The sequence below is a fragment of the Haematobia irritans genome, chromosome 4 (assembly GCF_050003625.1).
Source record: "Haematobia irritans isolate KBUSLIRL chromosome 4, ASM5000362v1, whole genome shotgun sequence".
Classification (NCBI taxonomy): Eukaryota; Metazoa; Arthropoda; class Insecta; order Diptera; family Muscidae; genus Haematobia; species Haematobia irritans.
In genome coordinates this window covers 59,602,359-59,608,763 of record NC_134400.1, presented here as the reverse complement: position 1 = coordinate 59,608,763, position 6,405 = coordinate 59,602,359, and the positions used below count along the sequence as shown (strand labels likewise).

At 30.5% G+C, this 6,405-nt stretch overlaps 2 long non-coding RNA genes across 2 annotated transcripts; one reads left to right on the top strand and one right to left on the bottom strand.

The window, feature by feature from the left end:
• Positions 1-576, top strand: LOC142237029 (uncharacterized). The gene is made up of 2 exons (XR_012722304.1): positions 1-250; positions 318-576. It is a non-coding gene; the product is annotated as an uncharacterized LOC142237029 (long non-coding RNA).
• A 2,680-nt stretch (positions 577-3,256) lies between these two features.
• LOC142237035 (uncharacterized) lies at positions 3,257-3,824 on the bottom strand. Its single transcript, XR_012722306.1, has 2 exons — positions 3,583-3,824; positions 3,257-3,515 (listed from the first exon to the last, which is right to left on the bottom strand). It is a non-coding gene; the product is annotated as an uncharacterized LOC142237035 (long non-coding RNA).
• Positions 3,825-6,405: the final 2,581 nt, after the last annotated feature.

Genomic DNA, 6,405 nt, shown 5'->3' with positions numbered 1-6,405 from the left:
ATTTCCAGAATTTGCAAAGTATCATCAATATAATACCAAATATTACATTGCTTTCCAATTATTTTTGTCTTTGATTGGTTCAAATTTTAATAGACGATTTTAATGTGTGGAAATTTTGGAAAGGAATTGTTACTAAAATTAAATTACCGAGCTCCTTAATACACCTTTTTATGCTAAAAGACTACAACTGCAAAAGAAGATTATAAATCTGCAACCTGGAACTAAGAATTGAACTTGATATTCTATGCAGGTAATGTTTAACAAAATTAACTTTTAATTGAACAAAATTAAATTCGAATTATTCTGTTTACTTTCAGAAAAACTAATTTAGCTTACAGGCTGCTGAATTATTGGAAATCTAGGCGCATCTATATATTAGAAGGAACATGCTAACATGGTTATTATTATAAGGAAGATAATGATTTATATAATTTATTTTTTCACCCTATAGTTGTTATTGATAGTAGTTGTATTTGTAAGTTATGTTAGAACAAAACACAAATGACAAGAACCAAATTTATTTGTCTATTGCATAATTCAAAAAATAATAAAATATTAAATATGTTTTATAAGAAACACATATTTTCTTTTATTTCAAAAGAAAAAAACTAAATACGATTTTGGGTTCGCAATATATAAATTTTTTGATCGAAATTTATAGCCAATTTCAATTAATTATTTAATTGAATGAATCAAATAGTTGATTGATTTTTGTCTCGAAATTAATTAAAATTTTAATTGATTCAATTAAAACTGTGATTGAATTTTATGTTAAAAATCAATCACGTTTTTAATTGATTCAATCACACAATTAATTGATTCCGTGACAAAAGTCAATTAAATTTTTAATTAAAAATCGTGTTGGTTTTCAATCAAAATGGGTGATTGATACTATCATTTTCGTGATTGAAGACATTTCAATTAAAAAAATGATTGAATCCGCGATTTTCGTGATTGAAATCAAAAAAAATTTTTTTGTGTGCACCACCATAGAATGGTGACGGTGGTATAATAGGTTTGTCATTCCGTTTGTAACACATCGAAATATCGATTTCCGACTATATAAAGTATATATATTCTTGATCAGGGAGAAATTCTAAGACGATATGACCATGTCCGTCTGTCTGTCTGTTGTAATCACGCTACAGTCTTCAATAATGAAGCTGAAATTTTGCACAAACTCGTGTTTTGTCTGCAGGCAGGTCAAGTTCGAAGATGGGCTATTTCGGTCAAGGTTTTGATATAGTCCCCGTATAAACCGACCTCCCGATTTGGGGTCTTGGGTCTTGGAAATCGTAGTTTTTATCCAATTTGCCTCAAATTTTAAATCTAGAGGTATTTTATGACCTTTATGTGCCAAAAATTGTGAGTATCGGTCCATGTTTTGGTATAGCCCCCATATAGACCGATGTCCCGATTTTACTTCATGGGCTTATAGAATCCGTAGTTTTTATCCAATTTGCTTGAAATTGGAAATCTAGAGGTATTTTAGGACCATAAAGAGGTGTGACAAAAATTGCGAGTATCGGTCCATGTTTTGGTATAGCCCCCATATAGACCGATCTCCCGATTTTACTTCTTGGGCTTATAGAAACCGTAGTTTTTATCCAATTTGCCTGAAATTGGAAATCTAGAGGTATTTTCGGGCCATAAAGAGGTGTGCCGAAAACGGTGAGTATCGGTCCGTATTTTAGTAAAGCCCCCATAAAAATGATTTCCCGATTTTACTCCTTAGGTTTCTAGAAACCGTACACTGTTAGAAAAATATGTTTTTCATATGTTCCAATATAAACAAAATGTGTTTCGGGCACAATTTTTAAACGCAATATATTTAAGTGCAAACATGTAATGTTCCTAAACTAACACTAAATGTTTGGGACACATATATTAATATGTTAGAATATATGTAAACATCATGATGTTTACATATATTCTAACATATTAATATATGTGTCCCAAACATTTAGTGTTAGTTTAGGAACATTACATGTTTGCACTTAAATATATTGCGTTTAAAAATTGTGCCCGAAACACATTTTGTTTATATTGGAACATATGAAAAACATATTTTTCTAACAGTGTACGGTTTCTAGAAACCTAAGGAGTTAAATCGGGAAATCATTTTTATGGGGGCTTTACTAAAATACGGACCGATACTCACCGTTTTCGGCACACCTCTTTATGGCCCGAAAATACCTCTAGATTTCCAATTTCAGGCAAATTGGATAAAAACTACGGTTTCTATAAGCCCAAGAAGTAAAATCGGGAGATCGGTCTATATGGGGGCTATACCAAAACATGGACCGATACTCGCAATTTTTGTCACACCTCTTTATGGTCCTAAAATACCTCTAGATTTCCAATTTCAAGCAAATTGGATAAAAACTACGGATTCTATAAGCCCATGAAGTAAAATCGGGACATCGGTCTATATGGGGGCTATACCAAAACATGGACCGATACTCACAATTTTTGGCACATAAAGGTCATAAAATACCTCTAGATTTAAAATTTGAGGCAAATTGGATAAAAACTACGATTTCCAAGACCCAAGACCCCAAATCGGGAGGTCGGTTTATACGGGGACTATATCAAAACCTTGACCGAAATAGCCCATCTTCGAACTTGACCTGCCTGCAGACAAAACACGAGTTTGTGCAAAATTTCAGCTTCATTATTGAAGACTGTAGCGTGATTACAACAGACAGACAGACGGACATGGTCATATCGTCTTAGAATTTCTCCCTGATCAAGAATATATATACTTTATATAGTCGGAAATCGATATTTCGATGTGTTACAAACGGAATGACAAACCTATTATACCACCGTCACCATTCTATGGTGGTGCACACAAAAAAAATTTTTTTGATTTCAATCACGAAAATCGCGGATTCAATCATTTTTTTAATTGAAATGTCTTCAATCACGAAAATGATAGTATCAATCACCCATTTTGATTGAAAACCAACACGATTTTTAATTAAAAATTTAATTGACTTTTGTCACGGAATCAATTAATTGTGTGATTGAATCAATTAAAAACGTGATTGATTTTTAACATAAAATTCAATCACAGTTTTAATTGAATCAATTAAAATTTTAATTAATTTCGAGACAAAAATCAATCAACTATTTGATTCATTCAATTAAATAATTAATTGAAATTGGCTATAAATTTCGATCAAAAAATTTATATATTGCGAACCCAAAATCGTATTTAGTTTTTTTCTTTTGAAATAAAAGAAAATATGTGTTTCTTATAAAACATATTTAATATTTTATTATTTTTTGAATTATGCAATAGACAAATAAATTTGGTTCTTGTCATTTGTGTTTTGTTCTAACATAACTTACAAATACAACTACTATCAATAACAACTATAGGGTGAAAAAATAAATTATATAAATCATTATCTTCCTTATAATAATAACCATGTTAGCATGTTCCTTCTAATATATAGATGCGCCTAGATTTCCAATAATTCAGCAGCCTGTAAGCTAAATTAGTTTTTCTGAAAGTAAACAGAATAATTCGAATTTAATTTTGTTCAATTAAAAGTTAATTTTGTTAAACATTACCTGCATAGAATATCAAGTTCAATTCTTAGTTCCAGGTTGCAGATTTATAATCTTCTTTTGCAGTTGTAGTCTTTTAGCATAAAAAGGTGTATTAAGGAGCTCGGTAATTTAATTTTAGTAACAATTCCTTTCCAAAATTTCCACACATTAAAATCGTCTATTAAAATTTGAACCAATCAAAGACAAAAATAATTGGAAAGCAATGTAATATTTGGTATTATATTGATGATACTTTGCAAATTCTGGAAATAGAAAAAAATATAAATGGAAAATACATATTTTTATTATTATCGGATATTTTTCATATTTGTAAATCCAAAAGAAAGAACTTTTTTACCATTACATAATTCAGCTCATTAGTTTATATACCTACTTGGGTTCAAACTGAAAAAGACAGGTAAAACAAAAATGCAATTTAATGCCTACGCTACTTCGCAACTTCAAGGTGAATCTTCCAACAAACCCATACCGCTCTTGGTTTTAAGAAAACTAGGAGTGAAAAAAATTTATAATTTTAAAAGATCAATACGGTACCCACTTTTTTATTGCAAACATATTATTATATATTTGATAAAATGATGGAGTTGATGGGATTGGTTGGTCAATTTCACGAAATAAAATTGGTCACTAAAAGAAATGAATAAAAAATATATTATTTTAGTCCGTTTAATGTAAACAGGCTTCAATTGAAAACGGTATTCACATTTCACAATTTTTTACCTTCAATAAACGTAGATTGTTTTCCATTTTTACAATACCACAAAACACAAACACAGGTAATTTCAAATGCGTTGTCATATATTTTTTTCAAACCTTTACCACGTGTCCGTTTGTTGTTGCACACTTTATTTATTTCAACCAAAGACAATTAAAGAAGAAGACATGAATTGGGCATGTTGTTATTCTTTTTTCTCAAGAACCAGAGATTAGCCCCATACATGTTCGATGAGAAGTTGCAACTTTTTTTCGGTTTCTCTTTTCATTTTGCATTCGTAACAAAACCTAATTCTCTTATTTTAGCAATTTTTTTAACTTTTAAAAGAACAAAAACACTTCATAAAACATTTAATTAATAATTTAGTGCAAACGACACAGAAATTGGCAGGAACTTTTGAGAAAATAGCAAAATAAAAATTGTCTGCATCAAACCAGTAAGTTCGAAGCGCTTTTCCTACAAGTATGGGGCTAATAAATACGGAACTGCGATTTCTTTATATAAAAAAAAACACAAGTTCGTTTTAATTTTGTCTTCTTTACTATAGTAAAGAAGTGTCTTTATTGAATTGAGTTCTTACACTGAATTTACTTAAGTCTACCTTTCTATTTTATTAGCTGTTGACAGAGACTTCCCATTTCGTAAATGCATAGGTGGCACATTTATTATTCTCACCTATGCATTGGAATCATGTTACATACACGCGTTTCCAACCGAAGTGTGGGAAACGCTAAATTGGCAAATTTGGAAAAGAGTCTGGGAAACGCGAAATTAGCAGTTTCTTGAAATTATGTGGATGAAATTTGATTATGCGAAAAAGAAAATAAGTTTTAAAGAATGAAGCAAATGAACCAAAGGGTGGATAGGTAAAATAACTTCATACTATTCTATGTTACTAAATTATGTTAGAGGGTGTAACTCCCCCTCCGTTAGTCTGAGGCTCCGACGAAGAGAGAAATCTTTGTCTTCTTAACTTTACGAGATATTTTATTGCAAAAATAAGTATGATAAAACAAATTATGATAGAGTTAGAGTTAAGAATTACATTTGATTTATAGTGGTTTTGAAATATTTCGGATACGCTATTCTCATAGTTCTGTTGTTTGAGATATAATTTTTCTAAACTAAGATCAGTTATTGTCTTATTTTGTTTTATTTTTGTTATAAAGTGTCGTACAATAATTTGGTCTTTTACTTTTAATACATTATTAGAATATGTTTCTTCGTTAACGGAAATTTCACAATTTTGGAAAGTAATTAAAAATGTACCAGTTAAATTAAAGTTAAAAGTGTTAGGTTTACAATTTGTTATAATTTTATTATAGAAGTTGGAAAATAACAATGTACCTTGGTTGATTTCTGTAATTTCGGTCTTGGAAAAATCTGTAAGTTTACAACTAGCTTCGTTATTTCTTAGGATATCATTAATACATGAATCAGTGATTTTTATTAAATTTTTGGTTAGATTGTCTTTAATAGGTATTTCGTAAGCCTTGCTGTGCTTGTCCACAAGTATTTCATTCATTGTTAAGGAAAGACTTTTGTTTTCAAAATTTGGTACCCTCTCAAATTTTATCTTGGTTAAAATATTTGGAGAAAACATCGGAATCAACAGGGTTATTATAAATGAATTTTTAAATATTGCGGTAATTACTTTGGTTTTGTCGTATGCATCAAAGTCCTCTATTATGTCTAATTCGTGTTCTGTTAGGAGTCTTGATGGGACCAATCCGAGTTTTCCCGTAAGCACGATTTGGCATATATCGTCGACGTGATTCATTAACAAATTGATATCATTGTCGATTTGGTGGACATGTTCTAGAAGCGATACTTCGTCCTCAATGTTACCGATCCTATTCTGGATGCTGTCTTTGAACTTGTTTATGTATTTTTCAACAGAGGACTGTCCGTAATTAATGTGGGTTGTAATTTTGTTAATCTGCTGTGTAAGCGAGTGATTTATCTCTACCAAAGAATTAATCTTCTTCATATTAGAGTCTGTCGCGTTTGTCAATGACTTCAACGCGGAGTTTATTGTTAATTCGTCATCGCTGTCCATAGTGCCTGTGACAAGTTTGAGACCTTTTCCGATTACATTGACTAATCCT